The sequence below is a fragment of the Somniosus microcephalus genome, chromosome 20, assembly GCF_052327205.1.
Source record: "Somniosus microcephalus isolate GS21.2 chromosome 20, FLI_Smic_1.0, whole genome shotgun sequence".
Taxonomy (NCBI): domain Eukaryota; kingdom Metazoa; phylum Chordata; class Chondrichthyes; order Squaliformes; family Somniosidae; genus Somniosus; species Somniosus microcephalus.
This window is the reverse complement of record NC_141006.1, coordinates 61,343,589-61,369,601: the sequence shown is the minus strand read 5'-3', so window position 1 is coordinate 61,369,601 and position 26,013 is coordinate 61,343,589. Positions and strand designations below refer to the sequence as shown.

At 49.7% G+C, this 26,013-nt stretch overlaps 1 protein-coding gene across 1 annotated transcript in view; it reads left to right on the top strand.

The window, feature by feature from the left end:
• Nucleotides 1-8,673: 8,673 nt before the first annotated feature.
• The window catches only part of LOC147103332 (phosphatase and actin regulator 4-like), a 184,273-nt gene continuing 166,933 nt past the window's right edge, over nucleotides 8,674-26,013 (top strand). The window contains exon 1 of the mRNA XM_085962815.1: nucleotides 8,674-8,803. The gene's annotated coding sequence lies outside the window, so the exon portion shown is untranslated. The remainder of the gene's footprint in view (nucleotides 8,804-26,013) is intronic.

Sequence of the window (26,013 nt, the reverse complement as noted above, 5' to 3'; positions counted from 1 at the left end):
TTCCAATATGCTTTGGAGTAGCAGCTGCTTGAGCACCAAAGTCAGCTTTGGTGTGGCTGTGATTAGTACCATCAGCAGCCCATTGTGTTCACCATGAATCTCTCTTTAACACAGTGAAAGGGCTTGCTGTTCCAATAGCCCTGCCCTGTTTTGTGTGTGTGTGGGTGTAACCGAGACTGATGACAGCTGCTGTGTGACTTTTATGAATGGGTGAAACAAAGTGAATCATTAGACAAGAACAAATATAAAACTCCAATTGAAATTTTCTAATTCTGTTTCCAGGAACAGCAAGAGTTAAACTTCTTTGAAAATTTTTTGTTTCCTTTGCTCATATCCCACATATTCATAAGACCCAAAACAAGGGAATAGAGGGATTATGGGGACATGATGGGAGGAGGTAATTAGAGTGGGGAGGAGGCTCGTGTGGAGCATAGACACCGGCATAGACCAGTTGGGCTGAATGGTCTGTTTCTGTGCTGTAAATTCTCTCTAATGCTTGGAAATATTAAAGGTGAAACATTTAGGATGTAAATATTATGTAATCACAGTGCTAGTTTAGCAACAAGAAATAGTTTATTGTCGTATCTCCTCAACTCACTTGTTTCAACAAATCTGGTCAAATGCCATATCTCGATATGTGCTGAAATAAAATATAGGGCAATATTTACCATCCTGCACTGTTCCCAAACAAACTCTTGACATGATCATACTAAATGCCTCTGTGCATTTTTTGTGGTTTTTCTTTTTGTTCCCTTTGTGACTGGCTGCATTAATGCTCCTTCCATGGCTGTAACCATCTTTATACCAGCCCATGGGGTGGGGTTAGTCCTATATGGCCCTAGGGTTTTATGGGCTCCCACAACACATATGATGAGTCAGGGGCCATCCACCAGACGTGAGTATCTCGCTGGATGTCAACCCAGAATTCAAAGCTGGAGCTCCGACTCCACTGGCTGGGATTGTCGGGAGTGGGGTTTGAACCCTGCACCTTCTGACCCAGAGGCAGGAACGCTATCACTGCGCCAAAGGCTTGCTCTTTTTGTGGGTGAACAGGTTAATTAATGCCTGCAGTAAAAAGCGCACAAAAAAGTTTAGTATGAGCATTCTTTGAGTTTTTACGGAATAGAACCAATTGGAAAATATACCCATAATGTTCTGCTTACTCAGAAAGATAAGAAAGAAAGACTTGCATTTAGAAAGCGCCTTTCAGGGTGCCCCAAAGCTCGAGGTCATCCTGTAAGGCCATCTGCAGTCTTTCTCTCAGAAAGTCAGCAGCCTTCCACCAGCCATGCTACGGCCACTGGGGTAGCTCTGCGTAGGAGCACTAGAGTAGACAAAGGAGCACAAATGGCAGACGCTAAGGGAATGCACATGGATGATTAGTTGATGCTGTGTAGTTTGGCATTGATTAATTTATAAATAATGTTTGGAATGTTTGTTTTGTGGTGGCTCTAATTTCAGCTTTGTGCCCAAGAGGACACTGTGGTATTCCGTGACAGAGAGATGGTAAGGTAGGGAAGTGGTGAACAATGGGGATATAGGGATTCATTCAGGGGAACCGGATTCTGATGAGGCATTCACGGACAGCTCGTCCAGAACAGGGATCTGCTGCTTGCCTCCTCCCTCCATCCTCTTCCTCTTCCTCTTCCTCCTCCTCCTCCTCCCCCTCTTCCTCCTGGGGTGGTTGTGGAACCTGTGGTGGCAAGGGCTACGCCCTCATGATGGCCAAGTGTGGAGGATGCAGCAGACCACCACGAAATGGGACACCCGCAACGGCATGTACTGGAGGGCTCCTCCCAAGCGGTCAAGACAGCCGAACCGTTGCTTCAAAACCCCGATGGCCTGCTCGACGAGGTACCCAGAGGACACAGATTTAAAATAATTGTCAAAAGAACCATAGGGGAGGAGAGGAGAATTTTTTTTACGCAGCGAGTTGTTATGATTTGGAATTCAATGCCTAAAAGGGTGGTGGAAGCAGATTCAATCATAACTTTCAAAAGGGGATTGGACATATGCTTGAAGGGGAAAATGTGCAGGACTATGGGGAAAGACCAGAGGAGTGGGACTAATTGGATCGCTCGTTCAAAGAGCCGGCACAGGCATGAATGGATGGACTGAATGGCCTCCTTCTGTGCTGTAAGACTCTATGATTCTAGTGTTGCTATTTAGGTAAACATGGTAGTGTGGCGGTACCACTGGTTGTCCCTTACATTGAGACACATAATTCCCTTTAACTTACCTTTTGGGGCCATTGCCCCATTAAGGCGCGCCCTAGCGCGCTGACGTCACGTCACGTACGACGTGATGTGCGTGCGCTGGCACAGCCCGGCCTAGCGTCTTCAGCCTCAACGGCCAGCCGACAGGAGTGACGCAATCTTCCGCTCCTGCAGCAAGCACCGGCACAGCCCGGCCTCCCGACTTCGGCCTCAACGGCCAGCGACACAACGACGCACATCACGTGACGCCCTAAGCGCGGGAAACGCGAACAACGTGATGACGTCACAACACAAACGCGATGATGTCATCACGCTCCCCACAGGACTGCGAACTCAGTCCTCGTGGAGTCCCCGCTGGGACAAGACCTACACCACGGTGCTCCTACAGTCAGCCATCTTACCTGCTGTAATTAGCCTGTTCCTGTAAATAAACAACTTGTTAATAGTTCGTCGAAGTCAAACTCTCTTATTTAGTGGCGATCTACACAAACCGCTACAGTAGTAATTTTGCCGATGTTTGTATTTACATAGTGCTTTGTCATGTCAAAATACCTCTGATGTGGAGATGCCGGTGTTAGACTGGGGTGGACAAATGTAAGAAGTCACACAACACCAGGTTATAGTCCAACAGCTTTATTTGAAATCACAAGCTTTCGGAGCACTTCACCCGATGAAGGAGCAGCGCTCCGAAAGCTTGTGATTTCAAATAAAGCTATTGGACTATAACCTGGTGTTGTGTGACTTCTTACAAAATACCTCAAAGCGCTTCAGGTAATGAACTACGTTGAAATGCAATAACTGTTGTAATGTAGGCAAATACAGCAGCCATTCTGCACCATCAAACACCAGAAACAACCATGAGAAGAATTACTGGTTAAAATGATACTAACTAGCCGTAATTTTGAAAGCTCTCACTAGTGTACTTTGTACTGGTAATGCTGGAGTGCATCTGTGACATTATTGTAACATTTTGAAATTACTTGATGCCCCAGCAACGTGACTAACACAACAAACAGCCTCATGCCTGCTTTGCTAGCAACTAATTCAAGTGGGTGAAGAATTCAGGTTTGTATCATCTTGAGGTAACCTGGTGCAGTCAAGAATGTGAGCTAAAAATAGCCTTGTATTTGATTTGTTTCTTTGTTCTGGTGGCAGCTTACCAGACTCGTCAAAACCTATTGACATCACCTAACTAGCACCACTTGATTAACCTCAACTTCTCTTCAACCTTGCATGGTGTCCTGTACAGGGGGCCACGACCCTTTACCTCGTTGTCCCAACAATTAAAAGCCTTCTGCTACAGTTACTGTCAAATGAAAGTCCACTTGCGCCCCTTTCAATACTAAGTAGGTGGCTTCCAGTAGCTGCTGCCTGCTCACGAGCCAGTGTGTCAGTAATTAGCATATGATTCAATTTGTGACGACATCACTCAACTGGGTGAAACATGAATACAATAGCAAAATACTGAGGATGCTGGAAACCTGTCCCATTACCATCTCCTCTTGCCTTGAAAGTTCCTTAACCTGTCCCATTACCACCTCCTCTTGCCTTGAAAGTTCCTTAACCTGTCCCATTACCATCTCCTCTTGCCTTGAAAGTTCCTTAACCTGTCCCATTAACATCTCCTCTTGCCTTGAAACTTCCTTAACCTGTCCCATTACCACCTCCTCTTGCCTTGAATATCTCTTAATGTCTCTCAATGTCTCTTAATTTCTCCAGCTTTCTATCCTATCACTGACTTTCCCTTTTGTTCTTTCATCCCCTCCCCCTTTTCCCAGCCCCTAAACTTGCTTTCCATTTCCTGCTTTTTTCCAGTTCTGACGAAAGGTCTTCAACCTGAAACTTTAACTCTGTTTCTCTCTCCGCAGATGCTGCCTGGCCTGCTGAGTTTTTCCAGCGTTTTCTGTTGTTATTTTGGGTGAAACACGAGTTTCTCTTGCACAGAGACACACAGTCACACACACACACACACACACACAGCTCAGTTTGGCATATATATTACAGGCTGTGCATCGAGTGTTGATTGTGTTTTTAGGGCTACACTCTATGCTCATGCTCCGCCCCGCCACGCATGTGAGGTCAGCAGGAAGTACCGCAGAGAAGGGTGGTCTTATGTAGAGGAAAGGCCCACCCAACAAACGAGTGTTTTACCAGGGCTCCTTCGAAGCACAGTTACTCACAGGTACTGATCATCTGGAGTGCTGCTCGGTTGTGCCAAGCATATTATGGGGCTTGTCTCTAATTTCAATACAATTAGTCCCTGTCATGTTTTGGGATTTTTTACTATTTGGTCTGAGAGGGATTTTAGATTAATATACACTAAGGTCAATCTAGCTAACAAGGGATTAATTCCACACAACACACCCTGCTTCTGAGAATGTGCATTAGATCCTGACAAAATATCTGGGGAAACGGTATTTCTCGCATACCACATCAGTTTGGGACAATGAGGGTTGTTGACACATTCCAGAGAGAAATGTGAGTTAAATAATAGTGTAGCGGAGCTCAGTGTGGGGTCTTAGCTGAACAGGCCATGTAGGTGTCATGTGGGAGGTTTCTGATTCAAGGTAGCAGCCCTGAATGGCCACTCAACTGGCTAATGCCCAGGCATCAAGAGCAGGGGAAGGTCAGAGGTCAAGTGTTTGGCTTTCTGCCTATTTGTAACACAGGACAGACTGCAAGGTGTCCCTGGAGAAAGAGCACGCGGTGACCGCCAGTACGCTTGAGGCTTTCCGCAACCGGTGGGCACTGGAGGGATTGGAGTGCACAGTAGACACACGGAACAAAATCATGATTTGATTTGATAAGTTTCCTTTGGTGTTTACTCAATAATTTGGAGTTCACTGTTTGTCCCTCTTTAATAAACTTTCGTTTTAATTGAATTCAGTTGATGACTCAGTCATCCAAATTGATAGTTAAAAGAGTAGGACTGACTGCAAAATCTGGAATGGAAGCCGGACAGTGGAGGAGAATTCCCTGCCTAAGGTACAGCTGTTATGACCATACTGGAGTTCGAGTTACTGCCTCCAACAGAACATGGGAAAATGTTGGATGAAAAACTTTAAAAATTGATTTTAATAGAATAACTTTGATTGATGTGATTTAAAGGAATAGAAGAGTTGAAGCAGAAATAAAAGTATTTGAGATGTAATGACATGCAACCAATGGCAACACCTTCCATTCATTTAGCTAGGCTCAGTTCCTTTACATAGAAACATAGAAACATAGAAGATAGGAGCAGGAGTAGGCCATTCGGCCCCTCGAGCCTGCTCCGCCATTCAATGCGATCATGGCTGATCATCCAATTTCAGTACCCGGTCCCTGCTTTCTCCACATACCCCTTGATCCCTTTAGCCTTAAGAAATATATCCAACTCCTTCTTGAATATATTTAATGAATTGGCCTCAACTGCCTTCTGTGGTAGAGAATTCCATAGGTTCACCACTCTCTGGGTGAAGAAATTCCTCCTAATTTCTGTCATAAATGACTTACCCCTTATCCTTAGACTGTGACCCCTGGTTCTGGACTCCCCGGCCATAGGGAACATCCTTCCTGCATCCAGTCTATCCAGTCCTGTCAGAATGTTATAAGTTTCAATGAGATCCCCTCTCATTCTTCTAAACTCCAGTGAGTATAAGCCCAATCGTCCCAATCTCTCCTCATACATCATTCCTGCCATCCCAGGTATCAGCCTGGTGAACCTTCGCTGAACTCCTTCCATGACAAGAACATCCTTCCTCAGATAAGGCGACCAAAACTGCACACAATACTCAGGATGTGGTCTCATCAAGGCCCTGTACAACTGCAGCAAGTCATCCTTGTTCCTGTACTCGAATCCTCTCGCTACGAAGGCCAACATACCATTTGCCTTCTTAACCGCCTGTTGCACCTGCATGCTTACTTTCAGCGACTGGTGCACAAGGACACCCAGGTCTCGTTGCACTTCCCCTTCTCCCCATCTATTGCCATTCAGATAATACTCTGCCTTCCTGTTTTTGACACCAAAGTGGATAACCTCGCATTTATCCACGTTATATTGCATCTGCCTTCTTCTTCTTCTTAGGCAGTCCCTCGGAACCGAGGATGACTTGCTTCCACATTAAAAATGAGTTCGCAGGTGACTGATGAGTCCAATGCGGGACCTACAGTCTCTGTCACAGGTGGGGCAGATGTTGGTTGAAGGGACGGTTGGGTGGGGTGTTTGGGTTGACGTGCGCTCCTTGCGCTGCCTGCGCTTGGCTTCCGCTTGCTTCCGACGAAGCGACTCGAGGTGTTCGGCGCCTTCCCGGATGCTTCTCCTCCACTTTGTGCGATCTTGGGCCAGGGATTCCCAGGTGTCGGTGGGGATGTTACACTTTTTCAAGGAGGCTTTGAGGGTGTCCTTGAAGCATTTCCTCTGCTCACCTGGGGCTCTCTTGCCGTGCCGGAGCTCCGAGTAGAGCGCTTGTTTTGGGAGTCTCGTATCGGGCATGCGGACAATGTGACCCGTCCATCGGAGCTGATTGAGCGTGGTCAATTGATGACTCAGTCATCCAAATTGATAGTTAAAAGAGTAGGACTGACTGCAAAATCTGGAATGGAAGCCGGACAATGGAGGAGAATTCCCTGCCTAACAGCTGTTATGACCATACTGGAGTTCGAGTTACTGCCTCCAACAGAACATGGGAAAATGTTGGATGAAAAACTTTAAAAAAAAATTGATTTTAATAGAATAACTTTGATTGATGTGATTTAAAGGAATAGAAGAGTTGAAGCAGAAATAAAAGTATTTGAGATGTAATGACATGCAACCAATGGCAACACCTTCCATTCATTTAGCTAGGCTCAGTTCCTTTATCATTGGATCATATTGCCATGTTTTCATTTTTACCAGGACTGAATCTTGTTCAGCAGCTTCATTTGGGCAACAGTCCAAGGTCTGAAGTTCCTGCAGCACTCTGACATCAAGTCAACACACTGACATCCTTTGTTGCCAGGAAACGCTTGGAGAAAAGATCAAAGGTTCCCTGCTGTTAGGTCTTCATGTAAACCCCCACTCTATCAGTGTAATCGTGATATGAAATTCATGATTAGAGGAATATATTTGCAAAACGATTATGGTGTTAGGATAAGGGGATGATGGAGAGATTATAGGAAATCATGGCCTAGAAATTCGTCTCGGGCGGTGGCCCAAAACGGGCAGTATCAGATTGGCTGCCCGTTATACGCAGCACCAGATATTCAGTTCCATTGACTGCAATTGGATAAATACTTGAAAAGGAAAAGTTTGCAGGGCTATGGGAAAAGAACGGAGGAGTGCCATAAATTTCTATGATTCTGAGTGGGACTAATTGGATCGCTCTTTCAAACAGCTGGCATAGACACAATGGGCCGAATGGCCTCCTTCTGTGTTATATGATTCTATGAATTGGATGCTGCAGTTGGGTGGGGGAAACTCTAGGTTCTTTTTGGATAGATCACAGAATCACAGAAACCCCACAGTGCAGATAGAGGCCATTTCGGCCCATCGAGCCTGCACCGACACATATCCCACCCGATCCCCGTAACCCCTACACCAACACATATCCCACCCTATCCCCGTAACCCCACGTATTTAATCCCCCTAACACTAAGGGTCAATTTATCATAGCCAATCAACCTAACCCGCACATCTTTGGACTGTGGGAGGAAACCGGAGCACCCGGAGGAAACCCACGCAAACACGGGGAGAATGTGCAAACTCCACACAGACAGTCGCCTGAGGCCGGATTCGAACCCGGGTCCCTGGCGCTGTGAGGCAACAGTGCTAACCACTATGCCATGAACTAAGATGGGCCAAGTGGCCATCCTCTTCTGTAATTATCTTGTTATGTAGTCAAAATGGTTGGCCCACCAGAGAAAAAAAATGGAACTGTATCTTGAAAAGTGACTTCACTTCCTAAATACATCATGGGCAGTAAAGCGCTTTGGGACATCGTGAGTTCGTGAAAGGTGCTATATAAATGCAAGTTCTTTCTTTTTTTACTCCAAGTCTCTTGCATAGTTGTACGATAGCAAACTTTTTCCAGTTCTGACGAAAGGTCATCGACCTGAAATGTTAACTCTGTTTCTCTCTCCACAGATGCTGCCTGGCCTGCTGAGTTTTTCCAGTGTTTCCTGTTGTTATTTCTTGTATAGTTGTACCTTCTATAGTTTTTATCTTAATAAAATTAATATGCCATCTTGCCTGGTATGACCATTTGATAGATAACTTTGGGGAACTTTTAGTTTCTCCCTTCTTACTTTATTTTCACAATTATTTCTGTGAAAGAAAATTATTATTTTTTGGCTCATTTATTCCTTTCCATCCCCGCCCGCACCGACTTCCAACTTCCGCGTGGGCGGGCGGACAGGGACGGTGGGGTGCCCTGCATGCCGGGAGTTGTAGTTCCGCCCGGGGGCCGTTGTGCGCAGGTGCGGCGGCCTCCAACTACAGCTCCCGTGAGCCCGCGCGCGGGGGCGGGCTGATTTCCGCTTTGCCGAGGTGAGGCAGCGGGCGCCGCTCTGCAGCTGGAGCGCAGCCCGACTGACGGCAGCCAGGCCGCCGGAGACATCGCCCCCGCTCACAGGTACCCGCGGGGGGCAGTGCGGCCGGGGAGAGGGGACCAGGGGCACTGAGGGACCGGGGGAGAGAGGACCAGGGGCACTGAGGGACCCCGGGGGGGAAGAGGACCAGGGGCACTGAGGGACCCCGGGGGGGGGAGAGGACCAGGGGCACTGAGGGACCCCGGGGGGGGAGAGGACCAGGGGCACTGAGGGACCCCGGGGGGGGAGAGGACCAGGGGCACTGAGGGACCGGGGGGGAGAGGACCAGGGGCACTGAGGGACCCCGGGGGGGAGAGGACCAGGGGCACTGAGGGACCCCGGGGGGAGAGGACCAGGGGCAATGAGGGACCCCGGGGGGAGAGGACCAGGGGCACTGAGGGACCCGGGGGGAGAGGGGACCAGGGGCACTGAGGGACCCGGGGGGAGAGGGGACCAGGGGCACTGAGGGACCAGGGGGGAGAGGACCAGGGGCACTGAGGGACCCGGGGGGAGAGGACCAGGGGCACTGAGGGACCCCGGGGGGAGAGGACCAGGGGCACTGAGGGACCGGGGGGGAGAGGACCAGGGGCACTGAGGGACCCGGGGGGAGAAGGGACCGGGGCACTGAGGGACCCGGGGGGAGAAGGGACCAGGGGCACTGAGGGACCCGGGGGGAGAGGACCAGGGGCAGTGAGGGACCCCGGGGGGAGAGGACCAGGGGCACGGAGGGACCCCAGGGGGAGAAGACCAGGGGCACTGAGGGACCCGGGGGGAGAGGGGACCAGGGGCACTGAGGGACCCGGGGGGAGAGAGGACCAGGGGCACTGAGGGACCCGGGGGGAGAGAGGACCAGGGGCACTGAGGGACCCGGGGGGAGAGAGGACCAGGGGCACTGAGGGACCCGGGGGGAGAGAGGACCAGGGGCACTGAGGGACCCGGGGGGAGAGAGGACCAGGGGCACTGAGGGACCCGGGGGGAGAGAGGACCAGGGGCACTGAGGGACCCGGGGGGAGAGAGGACCAGGGGCACTGAGGGACCCGGGGGGGAGAGAGGACCAGGGGGACCCCGGGGGGGAGAGAGGACCAGGGGGACCCCGGGGGGGAGAGAGGACCAGGGGGACCCCGGGGGGGGAGAGGACCAGGGGGACTGAGGGACCCGGGGGGAGAGGACTAGGGGGACTGAGGGACCCCAGGGGGGGGAGAGGACCAGGGGGACTGAGGGACCCGGGGGGGGGAGAGGACCAGGGGCACTGAGGGACCCCGGGGGGGGGGAGAGAGGACCAGGGGCACTGAGGGACCCGGGGGGAGAGAGGACCAGGGGCACTGAGGGACCCGGGGGGAGAGAGGACCAGGGGCACTGAGGGACCCGGGGGGAGAGAGGACCAGGGGCACTGAGGGACCCGGGGGGAGAGAGGACCAGGGGGACCCCGGGGGGGAGAGAGGACCAGGGGGACCCCGGGGGGGAGAGAGGACCAGGGGGACCCCGGGGGGGGAGAGGACCAGGGGGACTGAGGGACCCGGGGGGAGAGGACTAGGGGGACTGAGGGACCCCAGGGGGGGGAGAGGACCAGGGGGACTGAGGGACCCGGGGGGGGGAGAGGACCAGGGGCACTGAGGGACCCCGGGGGGGGGAAGAGGACCAGGGGCACTGAGGGACCCCGGGGGGGGCGGGGGGGGGAAGGACCAGGGGGACTGAGGGACCCCGGGGGGGGGGGGGGAGGACCAGGGGGACTGAGGGACCCCGGGGGGGACTGAGGGACCCAGGGGGGGGAGAGGACCATTGGCACTGAGGGACCCAGTGGGGTAGAGGACCAGGGGCACTGAGGGACCCAGGGGGAGAGAGGACCAGGGGCACTGAGGGACCCAGGGGGGTAGAGGACCAGGGGGACTGAGGGACCCCGGGGGGTACTGAGGGACCCCGGGGGGTACTGAGGGACCCCGGGGGGCACTGAGGGACCCCGCGGGGGGCACTGAGGGACCCCGGGGGGGTGGGGGGGAAAGGAGAGGACCAGGGGCACGGAGGGACCCGGGGGGGGGAAGAGTACCAGGGGCACGGAGGGACCCGGGGGGGGGGGGGGGGAAGAGGACCAGGGGCACGGAGGGACCCGGGGGGGGGGGGGGGGAAGAGGACCAGGGGCACGGAGGGACCCCGGGGGGTAGAGGACCAGGGGCACTGAGGGACCCAGGGGGAGAGAGGACCAGGGGCACTGAGGGACCCAGGGGGAGAGAGGACCAGGGGCACTGAGGGACCCAGGGGGAGAGAGGACCAGGGGCACTGAGGGACCAGAGGGGTCTCGGGGAGAGGGGGCCAAGGGACCCCGGGGGAGGGGGACTCGGGGGCGAGGGGACCCAGGGGGAGAGGGGACCCCGGGGGACCCGGAAGGTGGGGGGGTGAGGAAAGGGAGAGAGGGACCTGGGGGGGGCGGGGAGAAGAGAGCGAGGGGACCCGGGGGTGGGGAGAGGAGGGGGTATTTGAGAGGAGAGGGGAACCATGGGGACAGGGAGTGGGGATGGGGGGGGACATGGGGAGTTGGGAGCTGACAGACTGTGGGGTGGGGGGAGGCGGTGCTGTGGTGACTGGGGGGCAGGGGGTCTGGTGGCTAAGGGATGAGGGGCAACTACCAGATATTGGAAATTATTCCCAGAAGTGTGTGAAAGCCGGAGAAGTTGCTCCTTTTAAACTAGACACCAGGCAGTTGGAGACCAGACAGCTGTGACCGTTATTGAGCAGCTAGGTACCAGAAAGCTGGAGATCCAATGTCGGGGAAGGGGGCGGTCGGGCGGAATTGACTTAGCAAGGCTTGCTTAGTTTGGTTTTAAAATGTCATGTGTCTCAGTGTGAAAAGCAAATTTATTTAAATGGGTCAGAGACAAGTCTCGCTCTTTTTGATCGCAAATCTCACTCCTCTAACAATTCTGTAACGGTGACAGCCCTGGGAGTTGCACAGGTGGACTGATCATGAATGGAGCCAGCACTGGGGAACAAAAGCTTCATTTAGCAGGAGAAAACAGGGCACAGGGGAGTTGGGCACTCGGGACCATTCAGAAGCCAGCTACAGAGTAGCAAGGGACTCAGGATTAAGGCCGCTGGAGAAATTACATTTGGGTTTTTTTAATAAAAAGGAAGAGATTGGAGGCGAGGACAAGGGGCGAAACTGCAACTAGAAGAACTGGCACCGGGAGCAACCAGTAATAGCAACCCCACACTGTAGGGTGAGACCCAGCACCAGGAGAGCTGAACGTCAAAAGAGCTGAAGAAGTTACTCGGGTGGGGGTATTGTGGAGGAGATCAGGCTGGGTGTGGGGGTGGTAAGCTAGTACCAGGTTTTGAGGGAGGAATCCAGGTACTTGTTGGTGAGAACTGGGCACCAGACAGCTTGAGAACCAGTGTCAAGTGGCTGCTTCCTCGTATATTTCAGTTACACTTTCAGGAATAAGTCAAAGGAACGTGGATGTAATATTTAACATTTTTCTAATGAAGTAAGTGGCATAAAAACTTCTTCACGGTGTTTGGAGAAGGTTGGGACCCTTTCAAGTTTGATCTTGCAGACCAAATCTGAATGAACCCCTGAAGGGAGGGAAGTCCCTTAAATTCAGCTGAGTTTTCATGTTGGAACATATTTTTAGCGACGTACAGGATTTTAATCTAGGCTACCTATTCCAGCTCGGTGTGTGTAGAATGCTCTGCTGTTTTTTTTCTGTATACATAATTTTTTGGTTTATGATTTAGACAAAGATATCGTGTAAACAAAAGCTTGATCTGTACAGCCCAGCGGGTGAGCGTACTTAAAATGTGCTGTGCTTAATGTAGTCAGGACTGACAGAACCCGGTTACAAAATGTCCACATCACTTTAGGTTTGCTAGTAACTTTTCTCCTTGGATTTTAACATAATTCAGGCAATAAATCCAGCTGTTGGCTCAAAGGAATGATCTGTTTGTGAGCAAAGCTGCCGTTACCAGTCATGGTCTGTGCTTTGCAGCAAGGCAACACTGGCAAGTGAGACTTGTGGAGCCCTTTAAGATAATTGGCAAAAGAACTACAGAGACGAGACAAGCAGAAAATATTTTACGATCTGGAACGCACCGACTGAAAGGGCGGTGGAAGTGGATTCAATAGTAACTTCAAAAGGGAATTGGATAAATACTTATAACGGAAAAATTTGCTGGGGTATGGGGAAAGAGCAGGGGGATCGCGCTCTCAAAGAGCCAACACAGGCACGATGGGCCGAATGGCCGCTTCCTGTGCTGTAAGATACTATGATTTTTTGCGATAACGTCATTCTCTTTGAAGTACGTCATTCTCTTTGAAGTACGTCACCCTGCTGACACCAGGACAGCGTGCACATTGCGACTGGCTTGAGAACAGTGGAAACTAAATCCAGCTTGTTGAGTGGTAGGCAATGTTCCCTGTCTTTTTTTGGCCCTGCGCGGCCCCTTTACAGGGCTGCGAGGGCCATCCGTTTACATTGAAAAGCCGGCTGCGCGGGTTCCCTGGAGCGCTGCGCAGCTTAAAGGGTATTTATTGGTGGGGTAAATAGGTCAGTATGATCACTGCTCTCAAAGACGAGCTGATCGCACGTCATGCTTGCTGATAACATCAAGGTGTTTATTATTCATTGTTCAAGGTTCAGGGTTAATTTTGTCCAATTAGCAATGTTTAGTTTTTAAATAAATAATTGTGAGAAGTGATTCAACCTGTCTTAGATTAAAGACCAGTGGCAATTAAAAAAATATTTTTATATATACCCAGAAATTCGGGTCGGGGGCTTCCCGCGGGTGTAAGCACCCGACCTGCACTTACCTTGCGTGCCGGCCGTTGTGCTGTGGGCCCCTGTGGAATTCCGATCCTGGGCCTCCTCCGACTGCCGGCGCACAGTGCTTGTGTATCCCAGGGGCGCGGTTAGTTCGAAGCATCCCCTGGGTTCACATGGGCCATGGGGAGCCAATCGGAGCAGGGAATGTTTCATTCACACAGGAAGTGCTGTCAAACTTAGAAATACTACGAGTCCCAAAACATCACTAAATCTTCAAAAAAAAAAATTTAAATCACATTTTATAAATAAACTATAAATTACATGAAATAACTATTTTAAACAATAATTTAAATTTTTGGAAAAAATAATTTTATTTTCTAACGGGGCTAAAAATAAACTTTCTTTAAAGTATTTAAAAATAACAAACCTGTGGAAAAAATGTTTTAATTTTAATTAATTCACCACTTACCTTGTAAAAAGCAGGCCTTGCGACTGCTTTTTAAATGTGTAAATTCTGGAGACTTACCCTCCCGGGAAAACCTGCAAAAAAACCGCAAGTTCGATGCACACGCACAGCCTCTCCTGCGCACGTGTTCGAACTCTGAACCCCTTTCAGGGGAACGGAAGTGCCGGTCTCCCGCGCATGCAGGAAACCGGCACTTCCATTGGGCCTACGGGTGAGTACCCCGTGCGTACTCACCCGTGGAGACCTGAAGTGCTGGGCCAAAATATATATATTGATGCTGAAGTGTCGGGCCAGGAGAGCAGTGTTCTAGTGGAGACGACTTCCCATTGTACATTCGCCAGCGTGCCGCTGGGTCCCAGTGGGATGGGTGTCGGGGTGTTCTATGCCTCTCTGTCAGCTGCTCTTCAGACTCAGGAAAAGTTGGATCCTGGGTTCCATTGGATGCGCGGAGATCAGCCCTTTTACACTACGCACCTTCTACCCCGATTGATGGGTTGAAAAGTACAAGGAAAAGCCATGGTGTTCAGATAAGCGTGTCTTAGATTGTCACGAGGATCAGAAGTTAATGGAGCAGATTTTGTTCGTAGACTTTTATGTGCTTTATATATATATTTGTTTTCCCTCTGATGGATTGGTAATGAGCTGATGTGAGAATGGACGGTGCGTATCCTGAAGGCTCCAGCTCAGGGGTGTATATTGTCTGTGTGATCGATGGGGCCAGGTTTTAAAAGTAGGCTTTACAGCCTAAGCCCATGCTCTATCCGAGTGCCTGAACAGTGCAGTTTAGTGGAACGGTTTCTTGTCCTGCCTGTGGAGCTGATGGTATGTTGATTGACTGCTCATATGTTCTGTAACGTTGTGGTTTGGTTGTCCACCCGCAGCATTAATCGAGCTCTTGCTGTTGTACAAGGTGTACCTGTTGCGCACAGTGATATTTACTCCTATTACTATTTGTTCTCACAATTAGGTGCAGTTCCAAGCCAAGTAGTTCAGAGTCTACGTCACAAAGTTCTTTTTGTCTCGTCTGGTCTGTCTCCTGACGGTGCTGATTCATGTCTGGGTACAGTTCTACAAGTGTTGGCCGCACTCCGGTACATCACCGAAAGGCCACTGTTCACGTGTGAGCTCAGACGGTGGGTGTTAGTTGTGGCTCACTGGGTAGCACTCTTGCCTCTGAGCCAAAAGGTTGTGGGATCAAATCCCACTCCAATGACTTGAGCACAAAATCTAGGCTGACACTTCAGTGCAGTACTGAGGGAGTGCTGCACTGTCGGATGTGCCGTCTTTCGGATGAGTCGTTGAACAGAGGCCCTTCTGCCCTCTCAGGTGGATGTAAAATATACCTCGGCACTATTTCAGAGAGGAGCAGTGGGTCCCCCGCCCCCGGTGTTCTGTCCAATATTTATCCCTCAACCAACATCCCTAAAACAGATTATCTGGTCATTACTACATTGCTGTTTGTGCAAATTGACTGCCGCGTTTCCGACATTACAACAGTGACTACACTTCATTGGCTGTAAAGTGCTTTGGGACGTCCTGAGGTCGTGAAAGGCGCTATATAAATGCAAGTTCTTCAGAGGCGAGATGAGAATTTTTTTAACGTAGTGAGTTATGCTCTGCAATGCACTGCCTGAAAGGGTGGTGGGCGCAGATTCAATAGTAACTTTCAAATAGGAATTGGATAAATACTTGAAGGGAAAATATTCAGTTCTATGCGGGGGAAGAGTAGGGGTGTGGGATTACAGGAAACTCTCTGGTATCCGGCACCAACGGGACCAGGATGGTGCCGGTTGATTAAAAATTGCGGATGACGGAGAGTGTTATCTACCGAGGCTATTTTTAACAAACAAAGAGTCAGACTCCTGTTATTAAGGTGTTCGGACTTCCGACAGCGCCAAGAAGCCAAGTAGTGGCAGTTTGGAGAACTACCTCCACTGACTAACTCGGCCACCACGGGAGACTTGGACTCTGACTCGGCAACATTTCCGGTTATTGAGGTGTTTTCGGAGTATGAATTTTGCCGTTAAAAGAGAATTCCGGATATTTAGGTGCCGCTTAAACGAGAGTTTCCTGTAATTGGAGAGCTCTTTCAAAGAGCTGGCACAGGCACGATGGGCCAAATGGCCTCCTGCTGTGCTGTATCATTCTATGATTCTTTATTCTACCATGAGGGGCACCATCGCTAAGCCTGTTCGTTTCCACACCCAAGGTCCACAAACCTGTGCTTCCCAGCAAGGCGTTCTGAAAGTCATCAGGAGTAGGAGTGCTGGCTAATTATTCCTTTTCCTAGGCTGGTGTACTGAGGTTAGTTAATTCAGCATAGAACTGTATATGGCTCAGTACCACATGGTTTAGTGCACTAACTGATGGAGGGCAGCTAAGTTTGCCAATGTTATTGACTATTTTCAGCTGTGCTCCTGTGCAACAGCAACAATAACTTGTATTTATATAGCGCCTTTAACATAGTAAAATGTCCCAAGGCACTTCACAGGAGTGTTATCAAACAAAATTTGACACCAGGCCACATGAGATATTAGGACAGAGGACTAAAATCTTGGTCAAATAGGTAGGTCTTAAGGAGTGACTTAAAGGAGGAGAGAGAAGTTTAGGGAGGGAATTCCAGATCTTGGGGCCTAAGCAGCTGAAGGCACGGCCGTCAATGGTGGAGCGATTAAAATCTGGGATGCGCAAGTGGCCAGAATTGGAGGAGCGCAGAGATCTCGGAGGGTTATAGGGCTGCAGGAGGTCACATGGGGAGGGAGGGACGAGGCCATGGAGGGTTTTGAACACAAGGATGAGAAATTTAAAATGGAGGCATTGCTGGACTGGGAGCTAGTAGGTCAACGAACACGGGGGTGATGGGTGAACAGGATTTGGTGCGAGTTAGGATATGGGCGGCAGACTTTTGGATGAGCTAAAGTATATGTGCAGTGAGGAAGCGGTGAGCGGAGCTGGCTGCGACTGAGGAGAAGTCTATATCTTTGGCTGGATTTGTGAACCCAATAACTAGGTCTTGGGAGCAGCTGATCTATCTGCTCTCGTCACCTTGGGACGTGATTGGTGTGACAAGCGCTGAGGCAGGAGAAAAATGAAAGATCTTTTAACTTTCTGTAATTTGTAACGTTTTAGACTTGCTCTTTAGTGAAATGCCGGAGCGCAGTCTTCTCCAATGGCGCCGTGGGCAAAGGTGTTCCCCAGCATGGTACCGTGCTGACCGAAAGGTCCCAGCTACAGTCCCCCAGTCTGTGCTTTGCCAGCTGATCTCATCTTGTGGTGGCAGTAGGGCTACTACTATTGGCTTCAGTGAATAGAGACTCCAGCCTGACTGTGCATTTGTGTGAACATTGGGCGAGAACAGGATCGACTCGGCTGCGATGACCCCACAGTTGAATAGCTGTTCACCACTGAATCTCCTGGAACCAATCAGCTCCTTGGGGAGATAATGAACAACAACAAAAAAAAGCCAGAATGATAGAAACATAGAAGATAGGAGCAGGAGTAGGCCATTCGGCCCCTCGAGCCTGCTCCGCCATTTAATGAGATCATGGCTGATCATCCAAATTCAGTACCCTGTCCCTGCCTTCTCCCCATATCCCTTGATCCCTGTAATGCTACGTTTTTTTTAAAGCAGGTAGCCACTTTAAATCATATTGTAGGGAGCTTGATTTTAAATCCTTCATGGGAGTATAACCTTGCTGAGAGCAATATCCTTTTGTGTTCACTGATTGTAGTGGACTAACCTTGGAGCTGTGAGCTGAAGAGATCAGGACTCCCAAGGCTTTTGAACAAGGGAGGACCAGAGTACACCGAGGAGTTTAGTCCTGAATTACACAAGTTCAGAATAGTCTGTAATCCTATCAGTCAACGGTGCAGACTTGTGAAAGTACTTTCTGCCACTTACGAGAGTTTGGGTCAAGAGGTTTCAAACATGTGCTTGGCTGCTGGAAGCTTTGCCCTCCACCTCACTGTGATGCCTGGGTTGTTGATGTTTCCCAGTTTAATCAAGAAAGCAAACGGGACTTCACTGTAACAAGCCCTTCTCTGAAAACGGTTCTTCCTTGCGACTCCCTCGGAGTGTCTGACAGCGAGGAGGTTATTGAGTCATATTACAAAAATGCCACTGATCTGAGGGGCTTATTTTCACAATGGGAGAAGCATGTTGCTGTGGCTTTCCAGAGCTTGTGATTCCCACAATTTATTCCCATGTGGAACGACAGGCTCTTGTGCATTAATTAAGACAGCTGTGTGTTAACTCAAAAATCCGATCTCTCTCGCTGTCTGTTGGTTTGTTTTCACTGTGTTAAATGGCATCTCTAGGTCACTTCTCGTGTTGCTGGTGAGCTCTGCCTATTACATAAAGGAAAATTGTTGAATTTACCCTCTTTTCTCCCTTCCCCCCCCCCGCCCACTCCACCCCGTCACAAGACCCTCAAAAGGTGCTGACCATGATCTTCAGGAACGAGGGACTTCAGTTATGCGGAGAGACTGGAGAAGCTGGGATTGGCCTCCTGAGAGCAAAGAAGGTTAAAGGGAAATTTAATAGAGGTGTTCAAAATTGAGGGGTTTTGATAAATAGGGAGAAACTATTTCTACTGGCAGGAGGTAACCAGAGGACACAGATTTAAGGTAATTGGCAAACGAACCGGAGGCAAGCTGAGGAGAAATATTTTTACGCAATGAGTTGTTGTGATCTGGAATGCACTGCCTGAAAGGGTGGTGGAAGCAGATTCAATAATTTTCAAAAGGGAGTTGGATAAATACTTGGGAGGGGAAAAAATTTGCAGGACTATGGGGAAAGAGCACAGGAGTGGGACTAATTGGATAGATCTTTCAAGGAGCTGGCACAGGCACGATGGGCTGAATAGCCTCCTCTGTGCTCTAATGATTCGGGTACCTTGTCCAAGTGGGCTATTGTAGATGTGTAAGACTGGACATTGAGTGGCAGCAGGCTATTCAATTGTGGGTGGGGGCAGCTGGAGCTGATCCTGTCCTCACCCACATTGGGACATTTTCCTTCGGGAGTTGGTGGATAAAGACCAGGAATTGATCCCCCCGCCCCCCCCCCCCCCAAGCTGTTCCCTGGGCCCGAGGCTAATTGTGGTGCTCCTATTAGCTGAGATCAGCTGACTTGTTACAGACCTGGGGGATCCAAGTGTATGCGGGTTGACTCGCTACCACACTAGGCAGTGTACATTCCCAACTGAGCCATTGTTTTAACTGGGCAATATCACAGAAATCTCAGAAACCCCACAGTGCAGATAGAGGCCATTTCGGCCCATCGAGCTTGCACCGACACATATCCCACCCGATCCCCGTAACCCCTACACCAACACATATCCCACCCTATCCCCGTAACCCCACGTATTTAATCCCCCTAATATCCTTGCTTTTGACTAATTTCTTGGCTCTGCTAATTGCCTGGGTATTTGTGTTAAACCGAGGCCCCGTCTGCCCTCACAGGTGGACATAAAAGATTCCATGGCACTATTTCGAAGAAGAGCAGGGGAGTCTTGGCAATATTTATTCAGCAACCAACATCACTAAAACAGAAATAACAACAGAAAACGCTGAAAAACTCAGCAGGCCAGGCAACATCCGTGGAGAGAGAAACAAGAGTTAACGTTTCAGGTCGAAGACCCTTCGTCAGAACTGAGAAAAAAGCAGGAAATGAAACGGATGAAAAAGCAAGTTTGGGGGCTGGGAAATGGGGGAGGGGATGAAAGAACAAAAGGGAAGGTCTGAGAGGTGAAGAGACATTAAGAGATATTCAAGGCGAGATGAGATGGTAATAGGACAGGTAAAGAGACAAAGGATGGCTCTAGATGGAGTGTGAAATGCGCTGGCAGAGTGAAAGACAGCTGCCATGTGGGAGAGAAAAAGAATACTAAAACAGATATCTGGTCGTTATCTCATTGCTGTTTGTGGGAGCTTGCTGTGCGCAAATTGGCTGCCGCGTTTCCTACATTACAACTGACTACACTTCAAAAATACTTCATTGGCTGTAAAGCGCTTTGAGATGTCCTGAGGTTGTGAAAGCTGCTATGTAAATGCAAGTCTTTCTTTAAATTGGTGGAGGACTTTAGCTAAACTTGGACACTGCTGCTTGCTGCTCAGCTGTTGCATGTTTGCAATGCTGCTTCGCCAGGCACTGCCACTTTATAACTAGGGTCGGAGTTTGCTGAGTGATCCTCGCCCATCTCTCCAGCTGAAATGGCAAGTAGCAACTAATGGATCCCGTCGGAGCCGAGGGTGCTTTGTTGCACTGTCTGGAACTGTTTAACTCTTTTTAATAAGATGCTGTTGCTTTAACCATGGCTTTTTACATCAGGTAAGGTTGTGCGCTGTTCTACGTCAGGTGGCCTGAAAGTATGAAAAGATACAGGGCAGATGGCGTCGGACCTATGGGCTTCTCTTCCCCCACCCCCCACGAGCTATTTGGCAATCTGCCCCTCGAAGCACTGGGACCACAGCCCTATTTGCACTTTGTTCTTATCAGCCAGTTTGTTCTGTTTGACTTTTGTGGGCCCACGAGTTTGGAAAGTGTCTGTTTTTAGCATTGGTGATTCATTGGTGGATAGATCTTAATTTAGAACATCAAGATCTGTTGGGTAGCAGCATGTGCGAATGAATGGGAACTAAAGCTTGAACAGCTGTCTGATGCTAAAGTTTATGTGCTTTTACCAACAGCAACTTGCATTTATATAGTGACTTTTAACGTATTAAAACGTCCCAAGGCATTTCTCAGGAGCGTTGTCAAACAAAATTTGACACCAAGCCACATAAAGAAGTATTATGGCAGAAGCTTGGTCAAAGAGGTAGGTTTTAAGGATCATCTTAAAGGAGGTGAGAGATTTAGGGAGGGAATTCCAAAGCTTGGGGCCCAGGCAGCTGAAGGCACGGCCGTCAGTGGTGGAGTGATTAAAATCGGGGATGTGCAAGAGACCGGAGTTGGAGGAATGCAGAGATCTCAGAGGGTTGTAGGACTGGAGGAAGTTATAGAGATAGGGAGGGTGTGAGGGCGGGGATGCGCAAGAGGTCAAAATTGGAGGAGCGCAGAACAAGGTCAGCACATTGAGTTAAAGTGAATATTCGGTTAAAATTTTACCCTATACCTGTCCTGATCTTCCACAGCACCGTGTGTGGAGCCAGGCTGGCTTCTCTTTTATAAAAAAAAAAAAAAAAAGTCACTGTTCAGTTAGGTTGGGGGTTGTACCAAGTTTGGGGGGTTGTCGAGGTAGTTTGGCAATTGCTAGTGGCGTTCGGCTGGGTCAGGGGTATGTTGAGATGTTGCACTCTGGGCTTTCCCCCACCTCTTGTATTCACAATGAAACAAGTTTCCATGAGTGGGCTGAGTCTCTTATGAACTGACACCAGAATCTTTAGCCTTGATCTTTTTGAGTTAGTGCAGAACAAGTCTTAACAATTAATATTGAACAACAGTAAATCGTTTACTGGAGAATATACGAGACGTCCACCCTGTTCTCTTACTGCCTCAGAAGGCAGAAGAATAAGCACGTTAGACCACTGTGTACAGGCTTAAAAACTGCTTGTTCAGATTTATTTATAGGCAAAATTATGTAAAACTGCAGGAGGATAGGCAAGGTGCAATTAAGCCAAACGCTATACAAACTGGATTGATGGAAAACAAAGACAGTGGAAAATATGCATCATTCTTGCAATTCCTCACAGCATATTTTTACAAGAATCTTTGGTAGTACGATATGTGGCACGGATTAGAGTTCCTATTCAACCCCTTTACACGAGCACCTAGGCAAATAGAACATCCCGAGGAGGGGTTCCAAGTTATAAGGGTGTCTTTTACTTTGAAGCTTAAACCGTTTCTTTGCAATCGTGCAAGTAAAATGGTATTTTTTCCACCTTGGTAAGAATGGCTTGAAATTGTTGGCATCCTTCCGATATTTCCTCAGGGCTTTATTTCTGGTTACAACTAGAAACTACAACTCTGTCGAACTGCATACATTAACATTTCGAATGAACTGTGTTACTCATAAAAGGAACTTGATTTTGATTGATTTCCAACAGATTAATAGTATATTGTTTGTCTCTGTCTTCCATTTTGAAACTGGCTGCTTTAAAATCATCAGGCAAAAACATTTCTGTCGTAGAAAGATTAAGTGGAGTGTTTTTTTTTTAGTTTTCAAATATACATCTACTGTACAAACCATCCTTTATTACAAACTTGTGATTTTTTGGGGGGGATTTCTATTGCTTACAGATGAAGAGCAGCTACCATCAGATCTGGTGGTTTTGATTGTGGTGATCACTTATGGTTGCAAATAGGCTGTTGCCCCTGGCTGGAGAGTCTAGAACTATGGTTCATAGTCTCGGGATAACGGGTTGGCCATTTAGGACTGAGATGAGGAGAAATTTCTTCATTCAGCGGGTGGTGAATCTTTGGAATTCTCTACCCTCGAGGGCTGTGGCTGCTGAGTCGTTGAGCATATTCACGACTGAGATCGGTAGATTTTTGGACACACAGCGAATCCAGGGATATGGGGATAGGGCGGGAAAGTGGAGCTGAGGTAAAAGATTAGTCATGATCTTACTGAATGGCGGAGCAGGCTCGAGGGGCCATTTGGCCTACTCCTGCTTTTATTTCTTATGTCCTTATGATGTGAACGACACTGACGAAGCTGCACTTTTATTGTCCACCCCGAGTTGCCCATAGAAGGTGGTGGTGGGCCTTCTCCTGGAACCACTGTGGTCCTTCTGCTGATGGTGCTCCCATGACGATATGTACGGAATTCCAGGATATTGACCCAGTGACGATGCAAGAACAGTGATAAATGTTCAAGTTAGGATGGGGTGTGACTTAGAGGGGAACATGGAGGTGTTCCCATGATTTTGTTGCTCTTGTCCTTGTTGGCGATGGAGGCCATGAGGCTCGAGGGGCCGTATGGCCTACTCCTATTTCTTATGTTCGTATCTGTGGCTTTTGAGCAAATGCCCGGTGAACCATTCGTGATAACTGGTGTTCTGAATCTGAGTGCTGAGATATCAAATTTCCAACTACCATTCATGTGCAGTTCCCTAATCCATATGCAGTTCACACCTAGCAGATTTTACATACATGTAACCCCATGATCTGACTTTGCAGGAACGTTGAGTTCAGTTTAACAGGCTAAGAGTGCAAATTGTGAAATGCGTGGAGATTATTGAGCTGCACATCAATGTGGAGTGGAAAGATTGATGTCATTGCCGCATTCTGGTTCAGAACACCAGGTATTGGTATACCAGGTATTGATTACTTAACATTTAACTGGCATCTAATGCCTAGTAGTATCACCTGACTAGTTCAGTGGCAGCTGTTACTGGGAATTATAAGCTGAGCTGATACCAGTTTAGCACTGTATTGCACAATATATTAAAAATATTTACTAGTCAATTTTCCTTAGTGTTGTACATGTGGGGGGGTGGGCAAGACCAATTATGGTTTTAAGACCAAGAGGGTCAGGGATGATTTGGCCAGGGTTTGAAAACAATATTTACTGCCGATTTTTAAAGTTATAGATTCTGTCTTCATTTTTATATTGGCATTATAAATGCCTATGTCCACATTTATAAGGGACATTGGCCTAGAAATTGGGTTGGTAGCGCCGGCGCTGAGCGCCCAAAGAGACCTAGAATTGGGGCGAAGCCCTATGTTGGGGCGGACGCTATGACGATAGCGCCAACTCAGAAATTGACTATACATTTAGCGCCTGCGCTAAGTGTTTGCGTGCGCCCGCGAGCGCAAGCAGCTCATGACGTCATTTCAGTGTGCAACGCCTTTTAGGAGCGCCTGAGCGCATATTGGGTGGCGCCCGGAGCCTTAGCGCCCAGCGCTATTAGTGACAGTTCGAGGGAGGGCTAACAGGCCCTTCTCGGAGTAGGGCGGCGCTATTTAAAGGGGACAGCTCTAGTGCAGAATCTTCTGCCACTTGGCCTGCTCATTGCGATCGCTGCTAGAGAGAGTTGGCGAGCTAATGTGGAGCGGAGTTCTGGGATTTGAGCTTTACAGTACTTGGGACCTTCAACCCTGTCCGAAGCACTTGCAGCACTACACCTAAAAGCCTTTTGACCAACTGGCATCGGAATGGGAGCTTGTTCGGAAGGCGACGGCCTCATCGCCCAACACTGTGAAGGGGCAGAGAGACGGCGGGAGAGAGGGCAGGGATTGGCCAGAAGGAGGAGGGGCAATCAAGGTCGTCCAATCCGACAGGATGCTGCGAGGGTCTTTAGGCAGCAGGTGACAAGCCTTGACATTTCGGAGGAGCAGTGTTAGCGAAGGCTCCGAATCTGGAGGGACATTGTTACTGATCTGTGCCACCTGCTTGGTCAGGATCTGCAGCCGCGTGAACGCTGCAGAACCTCTCTGTCCATGATGGCTACACTGACTGATGGCCTCCATTTTTATGCAAACGGATCCTTTCAGTCAGCCATTGGGGACAATGCGACTGACGCTCAGGCTGCAGTCCGCTGTTGCATCCGGCAAGTGACAAAGGCCCTTATAGGCGAACGCGTCCATTCATTACCTTCCCTCGGACCCTACACAAGCAGGCGGAGGAGGAGGAGGAAGAGCAGGCGGAGGAGGAAGATGGAAGGGCTGTTGAAAGTGGAAGGTCCATACGTCAGAGGCTCCTCTGGACTCGTCTCGACACCCCTGTGGCGGAATGATGAGAGTCTTACCTCATGCGCACTTTGGATGTTTGAGGGCCTCTGCATGCCAGCATCACTGAAAGTAGTCACATGCACCAAGCAACATTGAAACTTCTGTTTATTGACACAAAAGTCTTTCATTACAGCTAAACAACGTAAAGTGAGCAGAAACCATAACTTACAAAATAAATGTGACCTGTTCGGCCAAGCCGCAAAACTGAACAAAAATCTGCAACTATAACAGCAGCTGAGGGTGTCCTTCAATTTGGACAAACAAACGTCTCAGCACCTCCCTCTACAACTGGCCCCTTGAGGGAGAACGACTTCTCTTGCGCGCCCGGCCCCTTCCCTCCCTGCTGCTCCTACGTAATTGCACCCCAGTGGCGGGTTCAAGGCTGGGGGACGCTTGCTGACTGTCTGGACGCGCAGAAGCCCCTGAGGTACGGCCTGGCCGACCTCTGGGCTTGGAGGGTGCGGACGCAGGATGCTTGCTTTGAGCATGGCTGGAAGCAGTGTGGGCTGCAGGTGGTGGCAGCTGCAATGCAGGCGTCCCAGCGCTGGCATGTGCAATGGTCTCCTGACGAGAGAGGACACCTGCACCATGGTCGGACGACACACTGGCTATCTGAGGGGAGCGGCTCGGCTCATCCGCCACAATCGCAGGCTCCACGAATTCCTGGCATTGTACGGGAGTGGAAGGGCCTGGGGTGATCCTATCTGATGCAGAGAGGGTGGCTGCAGTCAGACATCGCGTTGTCAATCTGGCTGTGGAGGAGCCCAGCAAGTGACTGCGTGGCAACAGTGAGGACCTGTGTGCCAGTGCTTCGGAGAAGCCCTGGACAGTTCTTCCCATGGCTTCGGACAAGGCAGGAGCCGACCGCTCCACTGCCTTGGACAAGCCCTGCACAGACCTTTCCAGGGATTGTCCGAAGCCCTGAACAGTCCTTTCCATTGCCGACTCAGCCGTGGACAGTCCTCTCCATTGTTGGGCTGAAGCCCTGGATAGTCCTGTCCATTGTGGCCCTGGATAGACCTGTCCATTGTTTCCCCGAACACCTGGATAGACCTGTCCATTGTTGCGCCAAAGCCCTGCAGAGTCCTCTCCATTGTTGCCCCGAAGTCCAGCATACTCCTAGCCAATGAATCTATTGACTCGGGCATCTTCTCCACGGCAGCCACCAGCTCCGTGTGTCTGACCCGGGCCTGTTTGCTCATCTCTGCCAGGCGACGGACCTCATCTGCACTCTGTGCAGCAGTCATGACGACCTGCCTTGCCCTGCGGGGAGACGGTGGCCGAACTTGCCTATCCCCCCTGCGTTGCTCCATGCCGCTTGGTCAGGCAACTGGTTCATCCTCAGAGCCTCCCCCCCCCTCC